This window comes from Myotis brandtii, unplaced genomic scaffold (assembly GCF_000412655.1).
Source record: "Myotis brandtii unplaced genomic scaffold, ASM41265v1 scaffold1071, whole genome shotgun sequence".
In the NCBI taxonomy this organism is placed as follows: Eukaryota; Metazoa; Chordata; class Mammalia; order Chiroptera; family Vespertilionidae; genus Myotis; species Myotis brandtii.
In genome coordinates this window covers 2,780,444-2,802,088 of record NW_005353634.1, presented here as the reverse complement: position 1 = coordinate 2,802,088, position 21,645 = coordinate 2,780,444, and the positions used below count along the sequence as shown (strand labels likewise).

Sequence of the window (21,645 nt, the reverse complement as noted above, 5' to 3'; positions counted from 1 at the left end):
CTCATGCTGAGGGGCATCCCCTTGGGTGTTACAGGGTCCTGGGCAATGGAATAAAAAAGAGCATTGAGATGAGGCATTGTCTGAGGTCTGTGAAAATCTAAAACAACATTTTGTTGGACATGTCAGGCATCATTACCACCATTGACACTTGTTCACCTAGCAATTTAGTTGATTTTTCCACTTAAAATTCCATTTACTCCCATAAGTGAGCACTTATAGAAATGGTGTGTTTGGTGGGTGTCAGCGGAATTGGGTATCTTGCTTGTGATATTTCTGGAGATCTATACAGATTATTAAAAACTTAGAATCATGCCAGAAAGACCGAATGTACGAACTAAAAGTGGAATATCAACTTCATTTCCTTATGACAAAATTGTACAATTAGGAGCTATGTGGTGCAAGTTTTATTAAGCATTCTGCACATATATTTATATCTAAATTGATTTGTATATATATATATATCATTATTATACATGGAAAATATTCTTTTTATTTTTGAAGAAATTAGCTATGCATTTTTATTATGTCACTGTCCCAGTTTTAATCTTAAACAAGTTCACTGCAGATTATTTTACTGTTTAAGATTACCATCATGTCTCATGAATGTGTGTGGTATATGTATTATTTACAATTTTAGCAGCATGGAACATTAAATGTAATGTGCTTGGTATTTAAGTTTATAATGTGTTGATTAAAACTAAATTAGTTTAATATGTGATTGAACTGGTGTTTGTGCCTTTGCATATAGGATGAGGTTTGTGTGACTGAGGATGGTATGGGTTACTTTGTGTCTGTATTTCTGTGTGTATATTGGATTTCCTACAATTGTGGATTTGTGACTATTTTATATACTATGTGATTTAGATATGTTTTGTTATTAATGAGAATATTCTCTATGAAGCTAGTACAATTAGTGTATTTGTAAAATGTGACTGATTAATTAATTAGTGTGAGGATGTATAAACCAAAATATATAAGAAAAACAATACCTGGGCCTTGAATATAATGGCAGAGAAGAGTGTGTAAGGTAGGTGTGCAGTAACACGTGATTATATTAGAAAGTAAAGTATGAAAAATTGAGTTCTGAGGGGGTTAAGATGGAATATGACAATTAAGGCTTAGCAGTCTAACTCTAAACATTCACCAAATACAATTGTGTCCATATTGAATAATACATGTACAATAGGATGTCCAGGACATCATCTATTCAAGTACCCTAGACTGAAAGCAACTCAAATGCTCAGAAAAGTATAATCAATGAAGAAAATATATTAATGCAATGATATACATATTCCAAGAATGAGCAAACTAAAGTCACATACAACATGGATAAATTACACACATATGATGAGTGACAGGAACCAGACTCAAAATATATATGCATATATATGCATATACTCCCTTCTACTTCCATACAATTTAAAAACAAGGATACTAATTTGGGTTGTAGGTAAGACAAATGATCGATTTTTGTATGGTAAAGACAAAATAGAGCATGGGGAATTTAGTTCTATGTGAATGATAATAAGGAAATGAATGATGAGGATAGTGAGTGCAGAAGGGTCTACTGAGGAATGAACTTGAATGTGAAAATATTGGGGAGGAAATATAAGACTGTGTTGGGGTCTTGTTCTTAGAAGAAATGTAGGATACCTCGTCTGAGGAAGAAGAACCCTCCCATTCATTCTGGCCTTGAGTTAGGGTCACTGCCTAGTGTCTATGCTTCAAGAATCTTGTCATAAACTCAACTTTGCTGAAAAATAGTAGAGACATGGTCATGTTTTTTATCTATGTATTTATCTGTCAAATAAGCAATAACAGTCTCCTATGAAAGATGCTCAGTGAATATGGCTTACATCTTCATAGATAATGTAATATAGTTCCAGTGAAATTTTTAAATACACAGTCATATTTATTATGTCAATAACTATCATGGGTGGCTGGATTTGCACTAAGTGAATAGAATAGAGACTGCTGCCTCTTTTCTGTCTGGACATACAACTATATTATATTTATCAGCTTCCCTGGAAGGTAGTTCTGACCATGAGACTACATTGCTGCAATGGAAAATGAATAGAAATGACAGGAGCCACTTCCAGGCATCGCCATACAAACCTCCTCTGTGCCCCTCCCTTTGCCGTCTTTTCTTTATAGGCCGGGGTACAAGCATCTCAAGAGATCCAAGACTGTTGACATTCCCATGTAATTGGTAGGTTCCTAGAAAATGAATTTTCAAACATGAGGAAACAAGACTATGTGTGTCAAGGCTGTTAAGATGGGCATGCCCTACATGAGCATGTGGCCTGAAAGTACATCTATGTGAGAGATTTCAGAATTCTCTGTGTGGTATACTTTATTTGAGGTCTTTCCATGGTACAACTATATGGGAATGAGGATGGAGCTTTGTATTCATGTTCTAGAGGAGTTGTATGTATGTTCTGGGTCCTATCGGGTGAGTGTCTGGGATATTGCTAAAATGATGGCGGATAAGTATGTGCATGTAGGTTATGTGGTGTGACAGCACATGTGAACAGTGTAGGAGAAATACCTGTTCTTACTATGAGACAGTGAGACTAGGAGTGTTGCGGGAGGTGTGTATGAGCTATCAGAATGTTCGGCTCCATGAAGATCTGAAGGCGTGGTGGCTTAAGTGTCATATGGATGAGAAAGACAACAGATAAAAATTTATTTCCTTTAGAGCATATGAGTTTTCTAGAATTTAACTTGAAGATGATATCCGGGTGAAGGGAAGTGAGTTATTTATGGAATGAATGTGTAAGTGGGTGAGTCTGAAAACAATTATGTGAAGGAATAAAGGCTACCTAGGTAATGCTACTAGAGAATGGGAATAATAGATGGGGAATGAAGGCCTGTGTATTTGAGAGAAAAAGTGGAAAGAAGGAGAAATGGGGCCATTTGTGGTAAGAAGGAGTACAAATGTGTGAGTGTGTGAGGACAGGTGTTTGTGCTATTCTGGGGGGAAGGCTATGTGTGAACTCCCCCACACACATCGGCACTGTCCATTAGCTCACCCACAATTGGCCAGTGCTTCTATGTTGGAATTTTGTGCTGAGGGACATTGGCCTGTCCTTGGTGGCACACTCTTGACTAGTGTCTCTTCAGAAGCCTTATTACTAATCTATCTGCCCCAAAGCCCTCTCCTGTTTTTGAAGGGAATGTGCGCAAAATAGAGACTGTGCTGAGCAGCTCAGCTGCACCTCTTGTCCAAACTCAGATCCCACCTTTGTATGTTCCTTACCATCCTCATCAGGACGGGGACGCTTGGCTTGAGAGGAGACACAGGTGAAATATTCAGAAGAAGAAGATGACTTTGCTCCTGCTGCCTGACTGCAGGCTGGGGCCTCCACAGTTGCCTGGGGTTGAGGAGCAGTCTCTTGAGGATTGCTGGCTCCTGGGCAATGGAATAAAAAAGAACATTGAGATGAGGCATTTTCAGGGGTCTGTGTCAATTCCAAAACCACATGTTGAGTTGACATTACATGCCAGTCATCATTACCACCCATGACACTTGTCCTCATAGAAATTAAGTTGTTTATTCCCATTTAAAATTCCATTTTACTCCAAATTATACATAAAAACTTATTAAAATGGTATATTTGTAGGATGTCAGTGGGATTGGGTATGTTACTTGTGATATTTCTTGAGATCTACACAGATTATAAGAAACTTAGAATCATGCTGAAAGACTGTATGCAGGATATTAACTCGATTTCCTCATGAAATATTGTATAATTATGGACTATGTGGTGCAAGTTTTCATAAAATGAAAGCATTCTGCATGTGTGTTTATATTAATATATTAATAAGCATTCTGCATGTGTGTTTATATTAATATATTAATTTCTAAGTTGATTTATATACATATAGTAGCATGCATATATTAGAGGCCCAGTGCACAGATTCATGCACTGGTGAGGTCCCTCAGCCTGGCCTGCACCCTCTCACAATCTGGGACCCCTTGGGCGATGTTAGGATTGGCAGTTTTGGCCTGGTCCCTGTAGACCAGGCCGAGGGATGCCCTGGTGCAAGAATTGCCCCTAACCGGTTTGGCTCAGTGGATAGAGCATTGGTCTGCGGACTAAAGGGTCCCAGGTTCGATTCCGGTCAAGGGCATGTACCTTGGTTGCAGGCATATCTCCAGTGGGGGGTGTGCAGGAGGCAGCTGATCGACGTTTCTCTCTCATCGAAGTTTCTAACTCTCTATCCCCCTCCCTTACTCTCTGTAAAAAATCAATAAAATATATTTAAAAAGAATTGGAGCAGGGGGCCAGTTTCTGCCTGATCCCTGCAGGCCAGGCCAAGGGACCCCATCAGTGCATGAATCCGTGCACTGGGCCTCTAGTATGCATATAAGATCTTTGGTTAATCTCTTCTCTCCTTCCCCCTCTCCTCTTCTCTCTGAGGTTCATCAGTCTGTTCCATGTTTCCATGCCTGTGCCTTGAGTGTCTGCCCCCTGGTGGTCAGTGCATGTCATAGCTACCGGCAGAATGGTCAAAAGTTCAAATAGTTCGCTTAGGCTTTTATATATATAGAATGTATGTGTTATACATGGAAAAATATTTTTTTATTTTTGAATAAATTACCTATTTTATTATGACACTTTCCCTATTTCAATCTTAACCAAGGCTACTGCTCATTTTTTTACTGTTTAAGATTATCATTATGTCTCTTGCATGTGTGTAGCATATGTATTATTTGCATTTATAGCAGTACAGTTAGTTTTATGTATTGTGTTTGGTGTTCAAGTTTATAATGTGTTGTTAAAATGAATTAATGTTTCAGTTGTGATTGAAGTTGTTTTGCACATGAATATGGGGTGAGTTTTGTGTGTTTATTGGGTTTTATGTTTTTTTGTGTGTCTGTGTGTTCAGCACATATTTATGTATGTAGATTGCATTTCCTTTATTGTGGATTTGTGGGAGTGTTGTATATACCATGTGGTTTAGATATGCTGTGTTATTACAGAGAATATTCTCTATGAGTCTAGTGCAGCCGTGGGCAAACTACGGCCCACGGGCCGGATCCGGCCCTTTTGAAATAAATAAAAAAAAAAAAAAAAAAGACCGTACCCTTTTATGTAATGATGTTTACTTTGAATTTATATTAGTTCACACAAACACTCCATTCATGCTTTTGTTCTGGCCCTCCGGTCCAGTTTAAGAACCCATTGTGGCCCTCGAGTCAAAAAGTTTGCCCACCCCTGGTCTAGTGCAATAAGTGTATTTGTAAAATGTGAGTGATGAATTAAATAGCGTGAAGATATATAAATCAATGTGTATATGAAAAACAATACCTAGGCCTTGGAAATAATGGCAGAGAGTGTAGAGAAGAGCTTTAAGTTAGGTGTGCAGTAACATATGATTGAATTAGAAAGTAAAAGTATGAAAGATTTAGTTCTGGGGGTGGGGGGGTTAAGGTAAAAAATGGCAACTAATTTTTGCTCATCATTTTATAATGGTCTTTATTATCCATAAATGAGTGAGATCATGTGGTATTTTTCTTTCACTGACTGGCTTATTTTCACTTAGCATAATGCTGTCCAGTTCCATCCATGCTGTTGCAAATGGTAAAAATTCCTTCTTTTTTACAGCAGCATAGTATTCCATTGTGTATATGTACCACAGTTTTCTAATCCATTCATCTGTTGATGGGCACTTAGGTTGTTTCCAAATCTTAGCTATGGTAAATTGTGCTGCTATGAACATAGGGATGCATATATCCTTTCAGAGGCAGAGCAGCATTAAACAGAATGTCAAACTAAAGCAGGAAGGCTGGGGATGGTTGCTGGGGGGGCGCGGTAAGAGATCAACCAAAGGACTTGTATGCATGCATATAAGCATAACCAATGGACACAAGACACTGGGGGGGGGTAGGGGAGGCTGGGAGAAGGTCAAGGGGGAAAAAAAGGAGACAAATGTACTACTCTTTGTAATATTTTAAGCAATTAAAAATAAATAAACAAGTTATTTTTAATAAAGTTCTACAAACATAAAAAATTGGCAACTAAGCCCTAGCAGTCTAACTCTCAAGCATTCACCAAACAGAAATGTGTCCATATTGAACAAAACATGTAATTGAATGTCCAGAACATTATATATTTAAGTATCCTAGACTGAAAGCAATCAAATGCTCAGAAAAGTATAATCCAATGAAGAAAAGTTATTCATGCAATGATATACATATACCAAAGATGAGCAAACTAAAGCCACATACAGCATGGATACATTATGCAAGTATGATGAGGAGGGAAAGGATCCAGACTCAAATGTATATGTATATATTGTTCCCTTCTGTTTCTATACAATTTAAAAACAGGGGTACTAATTTGGGTCTTAGGTGTAAGACAAATTATAGATTTTTGTATTGTAGGGAAAAAATAGAGCATGGAGAATTTAGTTCTATGTGGAAGATAATAAGGTAATGAATGGTGCAGATAGTGAGTGGAGAATGGTCTGATGAGGGGTGAAAATATTGTGTATGGAAATATATGAATGTGTTTTGGTCTTGTCTTCAGAAGAGATGCAGTATACATCCTCCCATTCATTCTGGCCTTGAGTTAGGGCCACTGCCTCATGTCTATGCTGCAAAGCATCTTGTCATAAATTCAACTTTTCTGAAAAATAGTAGAGACATAGTCTTGTGTTTTATCTGTGTATTTACCTGTCAAGTAAACAAACAATAAGTGTCTCCTATGAAAGATTTTCAGTGAAGTTGGCCTCCAACTTCATGGATAGTGTAATATGGTTCCAGTGAATGTTTTTCTTTTTTAAAATTATTATTTTTAATTTTCCTCCTTTTTATTGTTTTTTTAATTTTTCTTTTTTTCTTTATTGATTAAGGTATTACATATGTGTGCTTATCCCCCCCCCGCCCCGCCCCACTCATGCCTCACTCCTCTGGTTTCTGTGTCCATATGCATGCATACAAGTCCTTTGGTTGATCTCTACCCCTTACCCCCACCCTCCCCTACATTCCCTCTGAGGTTTGATGGGCTGATCGATACTTCTCTGTCTCTGAATCTGTTTTTGTTCATAAGTTTATGTTGTTCCTTATATTCCACAAATGAGTGAGAAAGTTTTAAATACACAGTAATATTTATTGTGTCAATAAATATCATGGGTGGCTGGGTTTGCACAAAGTGGTTCTTTTGAATGGAACAGAGACTGCTGTCTCTTTTCTACCTGGACACATTTGTATTATATTTATCAGCTTCCCTTGAAGGTAGTTCTGACAATGAGATTACATTGCTACAATGTTAAATGAATGGAAATGACAGGGGCCACTTCCAGGCATCACCATATAAACCCCCTGTGTGCCCCCACCTCCTTTTCCTTTTCTAAATTGACCTGGGTGCAGGCATCTCAAGAGTTCCAAGATTGTTGACATTCCCATGTAATTGGTTGGTTCCTAGAAAATATATTTTCAACCATAAGGAAACACGACTATGTGTGTGAAGGCTGTTAATATGTTCATGCCCTACATGTGCATGTTTCCTGAAAGTACATCTATAAGAGATATTTCAGAATTCTGCATGCTTTATTTGAGGTGTTTACATGGTATAACTATCTGGGAATTAAGATGTAGCTTTGCATGCATGTTTTCATGGAGTTGTATGTATGTTCTGGGTGGGTGTCTGGGATATTACTAAAAGGATGGTGAATAAGTATGTGCATATTGATTATGTGGTGTGACAGCACATTTAAACAGTGGCAGAGTGGTACCTGTTCTTACTATGAGACAGTGAGACTTAGAGTGTTAGAGGAGGAGTGTATGAGCTCTCAAAATGCTCACCTCTATGAAGGTCTGAAGGCCTGGTGGCTTAAGTGGCACATGGATCAGAAAGATAACATATAAAAACTTATTTCCTTCAGGGCATATGAGTTTTCTAGAATTTGACCTGAAGACCTTATCTGTGTAAAAATACATCAATTATGTTTGGAATTAATGTGTAAGTGGGTGAGTTTGAAAACAATTATGTGAAGGAATGAAGTCTAGGTTTTACCTAGGTAATGCTACTAGAGAATGGGAATAATAGATGGGGAATGAAGGCCTGTGTATTTGAGAGAAAAAGTGGAAAGAAGGAGAAATGGGGCCATTTGTGGTAAGAAGGAGTACAAATGTGTGAGTGTGTGAGGACAGGTGTTTGTGCTATTCTGGGGGGAAGGCTATGTGTGAACTCCCCCACACACATCGGTACTGTCCATTAGCTCACCCACAATTGTCCCAGTGCCTCTATGTTTGAATTTTGTGCTGAGGGACATTGGCCTGTCCTTGGTGGCACACTCTTGACTAGTGTCTCTTCAGAAGCCTTATTACTAATCTATCTGCCCCAAAGCCCTCTCCTGTTTTTGAAGGGAATGTGCGCAAAATAGAGACTGTGCTGAGCAGCTCAGCTGCACCTCTTGTCCAAACTCAGATCCCACCTTTGTATGTTCCTTACCATCCTCATCAGGACGGGGACGCTTGGCTTGAGAGGAGACACAGGTGAAATATTCAGAAGAAGAAGATGACTTTGCTCCTGCTGCCTGACTGCAGGCTGGGGCCTCCACAGTTGCCTGGGGTTGAGGAGCAGTCTCTTGAGGATTGCTGGCTCCTGGGCCATGGAATAAAAAAGAACATTGAGATGAGGCATTTTCAGGGGTCTGTGTCAATTCCAAAACCACATGTTGAGCGGGCATTACATGCCAGTCATCATTATCACCCATGACACTTGTTCACCTAGAAATTAAGTTGTTTCTCCCATTTAAAATTCCATTTATTCCAATCTATCAGTGAACACTTATGAAAATGCTTTGTGTGTTGGCTTTCTGTGGGATTTGGTATCTGGTTTGTGATATTACTAGACATGTATACAGATTATCAAAACTTGAACTATGCCTAAAAAACAGTATGCAAGAACTAAATTTTGAATATCAACTCTATTTCCTTATGGAAAAATTGCACAATTTGGGGGTATGTGGTGCAAGTTTTATGAAACATTATGTATGTATACAGGGTGTATGCCCAAAAATGTATACATTTTTAATAGCTAATATTTCAATGTTTAAAATGTATTACAAGAAATGCCATAAATATAGTAATTATTTAAAGCATGCATATACAATTTCTGGGAACATCTTTTTATCTGTTTTTATGGATATCTATATTGATTTAGATATCTAGAGAGGTGTAAAATGTTATTTTTATTTTTAAAGAAGCTCACTATTCATAATTATGTCACTGTTTCATTTTTATACAAGTTCACTTCATTATCAACTGTTTAAGGTTAAGATCATGTCTCATGAATGTGTGTGGTATATAAATTATTCACATTTTTAGTAAAATGGTATGGTGAGTGCTATGTCCTGGATATTTAAGTTCTTAAGGTGTTGGTTAAATCTGGGTTAAAGTTTAACTAAGTTGTGTTTGATTTGGTATTTGTTAATCTGAATATGGGATGAGTTTGGTGTGACTGAGGATGGTATGTGTGCTTTGTGTCTGTATGTAGTTCAGCACATTTTTTTGTGTGTAGATTCATTTCCTATAATTATGGATTTTTGTGTTTTTCATACATTGTGCAGTTTAGATATGGAATGTTGTTACTGAAAATATTCTCTTTGAGGCTATTGGAATTTTGAGTGTAAAATGCACAGGAATATTTAAAGAACATAATTTTGTGAAAATTAAGGTGCTTAAGAGAAGCAGTGCATGGGCTTTGAAAAAGATAGCACTGTGTGAAGAGGCAGAGTAAATGAGAGTACAGAGAAGAGTGTGTACGATGAAGTGTGCAGTACCCGTGATTGTAAAAGTGTGCAAGTTCTGAAGGGATCAAGATAGAAGATGGCAACTAAGACTTAGCAGTCTAACTCGTAAGCATTCACCAAACAGAAATGTGTCCACATTGAAAAACACATGTAATAGTATGTCCAGAACATCACCTTTTCACATATCCTAGAGTGAAAGTAACCCAAATGGAAAAGTATAATCAGTGAGGAAATAATATTCATGCAATAGTATACATATGCCAAGATGAGCAAACTGAAGTCACATGCAGCATGGATAAATTACACAAATAAAGTGATGAGTAAAGGGACCTATACACAAAGTATGCATTGTGTCCTTCTATTTCCATACAATTTAAAACAGGGATACTAACCTAGGGTCTTAGAAGTCAGAGAAATTATAACTTTTTGCATGGCATGGACAAAAATCGAGCTTGCATAATTTAGATGCATGTGGAAGATGTTAAGGGAATGAATAATGAGGAGAGTGAGTGCAGAGGGTCTGGTGAGGGATGAATGTGAATGGGAAACACTGGCTGTGTAAATACATGGATGTGATGGTGTCGTTGCCTGGGTATCTCTTCACTCTACCTCAAGTTCAGTTCTTGAGGATCCTACCACATTGGACCTTTGATAAGTTAGAGCTTCACAGGTTCCTGGTAATATGACATGGCCTTGGCCAGCTATAGGAACATATTCTTCCATGTTTCTCTGATAAAACTCTCATTCCCTTAGCCCTCTCCCTTTATTTCCTCAAATAGAACACCATTCTCACTGATCTCCTTAGCTTGCTACAGTCGTTGTAAGTGTTTTCCCTTGGAATTTATTAATTCCGCTGCTGATCACATTAGAGACAACACAGAGACACTGAAGTGTATTTTTGTGCTGGGCAATCTTGTGTGGACTAAAGGGCAGAACCATTCGGCTCAACTCTGTGTTCTGTCTACATCCCAACATCTATTTTTCCTGGCTTATGTATGTACTATATGTGTGTATATGTGAATAGGTGTGTTTGTATATTTTACTCTCAGACTCCCTGGGCCCTCAAAAAGACCAGCATGTGCACATCCCTCTCAGTCTCTCAATCTCCTCCCCCTCCTCTCTCTGTCTTTCCCCCCTTCTCCTCTTCTCTCTTCCTTCCTTTTTCTCCCTCCCATCCTCATCACAACCAGAAATTCTCTATCTTTAGAAAAGAGTACTTGGTAACATTATGCCCAATCTATTAAACACTTACTGCTTGACTTCTCCTCAGTTCTGTTCAAATGTCTCCTTTCCAGATGTTTCTGTTTTTCTTTATGCTTCATGGTTCAACTCTGTTTTTAAAGAGTCACTCAAATCAGATACCTTTCTCCCCAAACTCTATTCTCAGAGTGTCAGTAGATGATGACAATCAAATTAACAAGTAAAATCAATATAAACAAATTACTATCAATAACAAGTCACTTGAGAGACCTCTCCTCTCACCAGATCACTATTCTGACCAGTGCTTAGGACACCAGCAGGGCAGTTATGATGCACGTCATCACCATGGTTTCAGTGGTGTTCTATGACCTGTGCATGACATCAGTGCACCTAGGTACCCAGCTAGTATTCACAGGACTGCAGGGCTGCCACACCCACTGGCCAGAGTGATCCCTTTACAGTAGTCAAATGGAAACTCATAAGGAACTTGAATTTCTTTAATCCTTTACTTGATATCAAAGCTACTAGAGGATGGGTGACTTGAATTAAACAAAGGCAATTATTTTATCTGTCTAGGATAACCACATTACTAAATCTCTCCAATGGGAAGTCTAAGCAGTACCTGAGAAAACAAGGCTTAGGGCCATGCAAGTCTCACAGAAAATATTATTATTATTTATATCCTATTGGCAGTACTATTTAACTAATGTACAAACATAAGTTATATGTGAGGTATATATTGGTGTATATGCGTGGATTTGAAAACATCTCATAATCCACACAATTCTAACATTTATGGAATATGTCCCACTATTGGGAATAGTCTCATATATTTCTACACCAAGCCATCGTTTCTTTTGCTACTCTTTTCCTTATTGTTTCCCCAGAGGCTTGGGAAAAGAGGAAGCCCCTGGACTTGTCATGAATCCTGTTCTTGTTAAGACCAATCATCCCATTTTCCAGGCTTTTGTATTAGGCCCCTGTCTATAACTTTCAGAAACAGCTGGGCTCTGTACATTTCAACTATTAAAATGGAAGAAATTATCATGTTGAAGCTAATTTGAGTCAATTAAGGGACATAATGTCACAAACAACAGTAAATGGCTTAGGCTAATTGAGGAAAAAAACACAAGAATTTATTGAAGGGTTAGTGCAAAGACTTAGTGACTTAAAGTCACAGTTAAAACAGCCCATCTTTCAAAAGAGAGGAATTGAAGCGAGTCTAGCAAGGGACAAACCTTACTTTGAGTTGCAGACAAAGGGTAACTCACCACCACCACCGCCCACAATCTCTGTCTCTTCTATTTTACTTTCCTAGTTATTAGTACAGAATGGTCAAATGGATAGATATTTACCCCTAGGTCAATTATGAGAGGCAGGTAGAGAAGTAATGACTTCACATGGCTAGTCTGACTGACATGCTCACACATCTTACCTGAAAACAGGACCTCTTTGCAAAGGAAGAAGTAAAAAATACTCAGATGAAACCAATAGCAACTATAATCCATCTCTTAACTTTGATGAACTTGTGGACTCACAGGTCCATATACCTTTCTTATACATGCATTTCCATGGGGAAGGAAATGAATAGTTTCAAGATCATCTGATATGTATATATACAGGAGTCTAAAATGTCATAATGCAATTGTAAACTTTAATAATTTCAGGAGGCTAAAATCCACAAATTATAAGGATTATCATTTAAACATAGAATTATTTAATGTCCCTTCTCCTGTATAGTTTTGTGAATTGTAATACTTTTTAATTTTTTCATTTTTTGTTTCTGAGCCTCTCAAGATGGCAAAGTGAAAAAAAATTAAAGTTTACCTTTGAAAATTTACAAAGTTAGCAAGTGTAAATGACATGCAAGTTATTAAATAAACAAATTGTGTTTTTCAAAAGTTGGTAGCTTTTACCCTTCTAAAGTTATTAAGTTTAAATATTCACTATGACATTTTTAGACACCTGTATATATACATATTAGATTATCTTGAAAGTACTCATTTTGTGCTCCATCCTTCCCCATGGATATGTATGAATAAGAAGTGTATATGCACCTGTGTGTCCACAAGTTCATAGACGGTAAGAGGTAGATTATAGTTGCTTTTGGTTTCATCTATTCAGTACCTTTCTCTCTGTCAATAATAAATGTGTCTGTCTTCTAGCCAAATAATTATGCAGTTGAGTATAATAGGGGGTGATATGGAAAAGGTGTATCTTCATTTAAAGAAAGGGGTATCGTAAAATATATAAAATTTTTAACAAAGACCACTCATGGAAATGGGGGGAAGGCAGTGTCTGGGATGGTGTGGCTGCCTTCTTGTCCCTCAGGAAAGTGGTGGATGGTGTTAAAAGGGCCTGTCTGCTGAGATAGGTGGTAGGGGTGTAGAGATGGTGGTGGTAGATATGAGTATAAAGGTTGGATACTATGTCTGCTTGAAGGAAATGAGCCTCCTCAGTGGAGTCTAACCTGCCTCACTTCCTCTCTTTTAGGGGCTGAAAAACTGTCTGTTTAGTTGTACAAGGTTGTCCTCATGCCAAAATGATTTTCCTTCTGGCGTCTAAATGTTGCCTTCTTTATTTTCTCCTTCTCCCTCTTCTTACGCTCTTTGTACTTTAGATGAGCCATGGCATTATGGAAAGCATGGCAGCTGAAGCCCTCCCTGACCCCACACTCCACATGCTCCTGAAGGACTTCTAAGCTGGGGAAGACCCAGCAGTAGGCCATGCACCTGAACCCACTGTCCAGGGCCACCAGCCACTCAGGCGTCTCTCTCTCTGTGTTCATTCCAGCAGTTGACACACCAAGTTATATCAACACTGAAAATTGACAAATTTTGCTTAGTGAAGGTATTTGGGAATTCAAAGGTGAAAATGTATTATGTGCAGGAAGATTAAATGATGTTGAGGAATGTATTTACAGCCACATAACATTTTACAGCATAATAGTATGATATTTCCCATTAATGCTTTGTCTTTGAGAACTTCATAGGACTTCAGTTCTCACTGCTGTGTATACTATTCCCAGATCTATTTCTCTAAGTTCAACAATTCCTCTGTGTCTAAAACCCAAGGTACATACAACGTTGAAGCAAATGTAGTGTCTATCATGAGAAACAGGAGTAAATGTGGTTTCAAGGAATCTCTTTGGTGCCAGGACCAGTCACTAACAGTGTGCTATAGGGATAGATAGCAGATTGATATTATCTTGAACAGTAAAAGCTATTTCAATATAAAGTGAATTGTTTGGGGAGATATTGGAGCTATTCTTTTCTATTACAAGTTAGTCAAGTGCTGAAGATAATGAAGATGATGGAGAGGAAATGAAATGTGTATTTTGCCTAAATGACCATTCAGACATCTAATCACTTCAGAGGTCGCCACTTTCTTTGTCATCATATATGGCCAGACAAAGCCACATCTTGAATGCTTGCTACAAAAGGACTTCCTCTCTGAAGTGATCATTTTCTTATTTTTAAAAACTAATATTGCATATTAAACTTCAAGGCCTGTGCTAGCTAGATTTAGGCAGTTCTTTATAGAAGTGTAGCTATACTTTACTGGAAACTCACCTTTTTGATGTTCTATTACTAAATTTTTTTCCTTGTTTTAGGCCTTCCAAAACTGACTTTGTGGGGAGACTTGGCAAAAACCACACACTTTCCATAAAAAAACACAAATAAGATCTTTTTTTGGTTTCTGAAGAATTGAGAGTTAATTTCAAGCTTTGTAGGACTGGTCACCGTTCTTTTTCCTTAATCCTCACCCAAGGATATTTTTCCATTGCTATTAGGTAGAGTAGGAGGGAGGGAGAGAGGGGGATAGAGAGAGAGAGAAACGTCAATGTGAGCAAGACACATCGATTGGTTGCCTCCCACACATGCTCTGACCGGGGCTGGGGAATGAACCTGCCACCCAGGTAAGTGACCTGTAATCGAACCTGAGACCCATTTGGTGCATGGGCCAATGCTCTAACCACTGAGAACGCTGGCCAGGGCTGGTCACCATTCCTAAGTTGACTTACAATAACAAGTGTATTTATACATGGTTTTAAAATATTAATCTTATATGTTGGTCTAACATAAAACACAAAGTATGTTGACTAGAAAATACTCAGAAAAATCTTTGTAAAATTTGAGAGATGACTGCTGTTTTATAAGTCTCTACTAAAATGATAAAGATGCTTATTAAATAAAATCGAATAAAATTAAATAAAATTTTCTGAACACTGGTAATTTGGCCAGGCAGAACTGCAGGTTTTGATTCAGAAATCCCATAGCCGAGAATCATAAGTCAAAATGGGGTTATTTACTGTCAAGGGAACACACCATATGGCCTAAATTAGCCTAAGAGCATATTCGTATACAAGCACTTCTGTGCTTTCACGTCCAGTTCATCTCCCTAAATGGAAAAGATGCCTTGATAAAGAAAATGCCCTGGCCCAGAGATAGTGGCTTGGATGTGGCGGGCAGAAGTGCGGTAATCTGGTTACTTTCTCTACAAACCATGTAATAATGTGCATAGGCCACTGTGAAGTGAAATGATTAGCCACCTACTACACCAAGATGTATTGGCATAACACATCAGCAAATTAGAGGCTGACCTTCCATCCTTGCTGTGAGATGTCATTTCCATTTTGTTGTACTTCCTCAAGCTAGTCCTCCTCATTTCTCTTCTTTGAACTCTCTCCCTCCGCTTAATGGAGCCCATTAACATTTCTGGCTCTGTTCACCCCCACCTCTAAATGAAAGAAATGTGCTTTCAGTTCCAAAGGTGCTTGCTGCTACATGAATAAGGGCAGCAGGCACTTGCCTCAGCAAAACAACAGCAAGTGAAACACAGTGAGATGCACATATTTAGAGATGACTCTGCAGTAATTGTAAAGTGGAGCTGCTGTCTCTCTGGTGGAGACTGGGCTCTGGGTGACTGTGCCATAGAGGTCACGTCAAGACAGCTGACTGGCTTTCTATATATGGCCCAGAGAGCAGCTGTTAAGTTTTGAGACTAGAGCAATTTGAAACAAGTCTTGGACCTGTTAAAGTCTAATAATTGAAATGAAAAATGACAGGACTGGGAGCCTAAAATGCCCTAATCCTGACGTGAGGGAAATGTTTTCCGAAGAAATGATTTTATGTCAAGTTGTAGTTATTAAAACAAAAATATTTACTTATTTTTTTTGCTCTGAGTAACAAGTAGAACAAAAAAATCAATGCAATAAAGTTTATAATTTTGATTATGCGACTCTCATTGAGCAGTGCTTTAGCAGGAAAGCAGATGGGCTCTGATTAGGCTTATAAATATAGAAATGTATTGATCAACCAGACAAAACTCCTTGAAGTGTTCCCTGCATGAGCTCAATGCACCTTTAAAAAGAGGGAAAGAAGCTATAGCCTGTCTTTCCAGGCTCCAACTAAGTTTGTGGAGCTAACATCTCAATAAATTACAGAGTTGTATTGACTTCTTTATGGACTAGGCACAAACAAAAGGGATTATATTGAGCAGCATTTAGGGAAATGTTTTGAGCCTGGTTTTGATTCCAATATATAGATGCAAATGTCGTCAATGTCAAAGCATCCAAAGTAGCAAAGGGAAGTATGGACAAGTTATATGAAGGAGCTGGGTGGGGATTTCTGCAAAGCCTGATTATTTGGGCTGCTACCAATTCTGGTCCATTAACCTCAACTCCCTTTCCTTTTGTTTACACAATGAATGAGATATGTTTTCACTTCCTCAGATCACCCCCCCCCCACCTTTCATGACTCTAAATTATCTCTAAGCACACCTACTAAACCCAAACAAGAACGTGTTCCTGCTGAACATCATCCTATCACTCTAGCTTCGACTAGGAATTTTGAAATCTTGATAGAAACTCCCGAACAGGCCCCCGGAAGCTTTCCCTTCTCAGATGTATACCTTTAGCTTAATTCCCTCTTTTCTCGGGATAAATAAGGAACTGTATCTTTCCTCTTAGTAGCTAGCTATACTTGTCATAAAAAAATTTTATGTACATGAAATTCAGAAAATATAAAAGAAAGTTAAGCTCTTCCACAGAAAGCAGCTCTCATGGACGCTAAGGACTTTTGTTGGAATATTAATTATGTAAACAGTCTCAATTATTGCTTCATGGCCTGTAAATTCTAGAAGCACTTTCAAGACCAAAGTAGGCTACATCCACTGTCATTTATGTGCCATAATTCTATTTCCAAGTCACTCAAAGATTTTTAAGACTAAGGCTCATCCTATCCATCTTAGAGCAGGCACTTTTCCTGGCCATTAAAAATGTAACTCAGCCCAAAATAAATCAGGCTAGATCTGAGGGGATTTAAAGTAGAGAAATCTCTATTTTAAAATATGAGTATTAAATTCTTATCAACAACTCCGGTATCATGTTTCTAGAGTCACATAATACGTTTTATACAATTTACTATTTTATATCCATATCTATGTCTTAGAGAAGATTTAGAAAAACTACTATGAAAAATAGGGGAAATCACACTCTATAAATAGAATAATCAAACTGAAAGAAACACTGGAGATTTGTTAAAATACAGTGTATCATTATATAGATTTATGTTTATATTGTATGTATGTGTGTATGATTTGTTTACTTATTGTTACATATATATGTAAGGGCTTTGCAGATATTTTAACCATCTCAAGAATTATTTAAGTTTGATATTTTTAACAATACTTCCATTTTATGAATGAGAAAACTGACACCTACAGAAGTCATATAAGCCTCAGCTGCTAAGTGTCAGAAGAGGGAGTCAAATCCTGCTATACATCTACTTCTTAAACACTATTACACTGAATTTCTATTTAGTGATGGAAAACAAAGTAATAAACAAAAAGTCAAGACCAAGCAAGCTGTTCTACTTAATGGCAAAACAAGAACTGAGACTAGAATCCCTGGACTCAGAATCATTGATACATTTTTACTACAAGAAATAAATACTGAATATATTTCTATAAATATGGTGTATTATACCACTTATGACTATCATATTTATAACTCTTACATAATATTATATAAAACAATTACACCATATTTAATATTTATTTCAATGATTAACTGCAATGTTGTGCATTGTTGCTGAAAAGGGCTCTCAAAAATAAATTATCTCCCATATGTTTTACCCAAAATTTTATGAAAAGTCTTTGAGAGAATTACTCAATATAAATAACTCATTCACAAGTTAGGGTGGTTTATTTTAATTGAACATTTTAATTACTCTCCTTTTACAATCAAGCTGGGTTTAACTGCATGGAAAGCATAGGAATGTGTTGTATTGGTTCCCATTAATTATTGAATTAATTAATTTTGGTTGGTGTAGTGGAGGGATTTAGAAAAATTTGATGTTAGCATCCCAGGTGATTAGTAAAGAACATACCTTGATGAGCTGCAGTTGCAGAATATAGTCAGGATGATACCCCAAGTTCAGGAGACAGGGTAAATGCAGGGTCAGAAACTAAGGAAATCTGGCAAAAGGGATATAAAAGGCGCCACAGATACTTCAGGTACATGTCCATTTTGCCATGGGAACTGGCACTGGTTCCATGTGGTGCTATAGGAGGCATAAAGGGAGAATGTTCCAAATAAATAACAAGCCATTAGGACTGTGGGTGGTGGAGAATGAACAGTGCCAACCTTGCCTTTACTCACATCTTTTCTTTTCCTGAGACACCCTTCTGTCTCCCTACATCCACCTTTCAAATCCCACTTCTCACAGTAGACTTCTATTGCTTGTCTTTGCCAGAAAATCAGGTGGGCAGCCTGGCACTGAACTTTATAAAGGTTGTTAATCTGTGATTCCAAAATTCAAATGCCTTCAAGGACCAGGCAGGTGATCTAAAGGTAAAGCAGGCAGTATTACCCTCTGCAAACTGAAGAAGGCAGCATCTCCAGAGTGCACTTTAACCTCCTCTGGATGTACATATTAATTTAAATATGTTAAATCCAGCTTTTCTACTTTATATTGGGTCCAAGGCTTTGGCTCTAATCTCAGCATCACTATAGGTGTTGATACATAGGGCAATCATAATGCCACTCACAGATGCCTTCTGTAGAGTTTGTTTTCATCACTGTCATTGATATTTCAGGTTAATTTACCTTTGTAGATTTTCCTTACTTATTTTGAACCCATCAATATCTTTCTAAGCATGTTTTATTCATCTTATAGTAGTATTGTAGTAGGATGTCTTTTAGAGTAGCTAGTCTACCTCCTTCATTGTCAGAAACTGAAGTTCAAGTGCATAGTGTTGACTTCATGGCTCCTTCATATTTATTGACTGAATAATGCCTTTAATAGCAAAAAAGAAAACATAATCAGCAGGATAGAATTACAGCTTGTGTGTGTATATGTAGGGAAGTGTGTTTGTATACATGTGTTTGACTTAGACAAATTACTGTAGAAGCTACTTTGGAGAATTGAAATCAGTGAACTTCTTTGTCTGGGGACTATACACTATTTAAAATGGAGCACGACATTTTTTATCTTCTGGATATACTGTTATGGAAATGTTAATAAGAGTCAGATGAAATTTTCCATTAATGAGATGTCTCTGATGGCATGAAAAATAAGTCTTGTTTTATTGATGGCACAGTGAACTAGCAACTATTAAGTAAATGAATACTTCTACTCTTAGGTATCCAAATAAAAATGAGAAGGCAAGTTCTTGTTGGAAATATCCTCATAGCATTGCATTCTTCTAATTAGGTTAACATTTTATTTCCTTTTCACTTGGAAAACTTAAAATGTAGTGAGGTAAATGCCAGTTTTTAGACCAAGAAAGGTTTAATAGTGTCTGAGAAAAATTTCACCTTCTCTGCTCATTGTTTTATGCCAAGGAAATAACAGAAATCACCCAATTAACCTTAAAATCCTGGGGGTCATTCAGTGCATATTGTACATATCACCTTTTTATAGACTATTCCACACTCGTCTTTATCATCTTGACAAGTACTGTGAAGTTTATGCATGCCTCAGAATGGCTGAACGGGTCTTAGGGTGTCCCTTGAGGTGGTAGCAGATAAACCCTACCGTTCAGGAGGGAATACTGGATGCCGCTGAGGCACAACTGGGATGGGAAAAGACCACTCTTAGCAGATCTAAAAACATAGTTTCCATTGAACAGACAGAAGAATTAGATTGTGGTAGGGAGGTTTTTACTCTCCAACACACACACACACACACACACACACACACACACACACACACACCTAGCAACATTTATTATAATGTATTGTTATAGTAATTAGTTTTGTGAATATACAATTAAGGCACTTATATTTGAAATTAAATGTTAGAGTTACTGACTTTCAAAGGATTAAATGTTGAATCAGATTCTCAGGATTTTACGGTTTTTTCCTCCTCTCTGTTCCATTCTGTAGTTCTACTCTCAGAAAATATAACTCCCCAAGTCATGTAGCTCTTGTTTTGTGATTGAGTATGGGATTCATTCCTGTTTGACCTTGTACTTTGTGATCTCAGTTATATAGTGTCGTATAAAAATCCCCTCCAAATTAGCATCTTTTAAAAAACTGCATTGGAGTAGTGCCCTGATTGACTGATTGATTGTTCAAATGGAGTGTTCTAGGCACAGTCCTGTCTTATGATGATTATTTTAAATGTTAATTCTTAGAAGTAGAATAATCATAAGTGAGTGTCTAGTTTATAAAACATGATGTTAAAAATTCATACACTGAATTCACCTAGGCTACTGTGTATTTACTTCATTAAGGTACAATGTAAGGGGGTAGGCGGAGAAGAAGGTCCTAATATATGATGACATGAGATGATTTGACTTTGGGTGGTGGGCACATGGTGAAATATACAGATCTTATAACGTAGAAACTCACACCTGAAACCTGTATGATCATGTTGACTAATGTCACCCCAATAAATTTAATTTTAAAAAAGGTGTATTGTAGAACACTGGAACTGCCTTTTCCTTTAATCATAAAAATAGATGTTTTATAGTGACCTTTCCATATAAATTCCTGTATATGCCTAAGATTTTATGGTAAATACTAGAGGCCCAATGCATAAAATTCATGCAAGAGTAGGCCTTCCCTCCCCCAGCTGCTGGCACCTGGGACCCGGGCTTCCCTCTGACCCCGACAGGCACCCAGGACCCGGGCTGCTTCCTTCTGGCCTTGGCTTTATCCAGAAGGAAGTCCGGTCTAATTAGCATATTATACTTTTATTATTATAGATAAATACTATAATTACTCTTATGCTTAATTAAAGAATAACAAAATAATCTAATGTTATATTTGTGATATGTAGTTTAGGAAATACAATTCAGAATATAGATCAAGCAGCTGGGAGAGAAGATCCATGATTTATTTGATAAATACTTTGAGAAAGTCACAAAAAATTGTCATAAATGCATAGATTGCGATATGTTGTAGATAATCTAATTGCTTATGCAATTGTAAATTATAAAAAATGCAGTGTCTTTAGTTTGCTTATATAACAACCTGAGCCTAAAATTCACAATTATATATCCAAATATATGCACACTGTAGATGCTAATTATTCAATTAATCTTTTCAAATACGACAAAAAAAAGAGCTTTAGGATGGGCACTGACTGTATGAGTTTTTTAAAGATGACTAGTTGTTGAAAATCTGGCAGCTAAGCTGGGTTTTGCTTATTTTCCTCTGGAAATAAGAAT

The 21,645-nt window shown here is 37.4% G+C and overlaps 1 long non-coding RNA gene across 1 annotated transcript; it reads left to right on the top strand.

The window, feature by feature from the left end:
• Nucleotides 1–1,496: 1,496 nt before the first annotated feature.
• On the top strand, nt 1,497–20,812 carry LOC106726523. Its single transcript, XR_001362595.1, has 3 exons — nt 1,497–1,507; nt 17,727–17,731; nt 20,738–20,812. It is a non-coding gene; the product is annotated as an uncharacterized LOC106726523 (long non-coding RNA).
• The last annotated feature ends 833 nt before the right edge of the window (nt 20,813–21,645 follow it).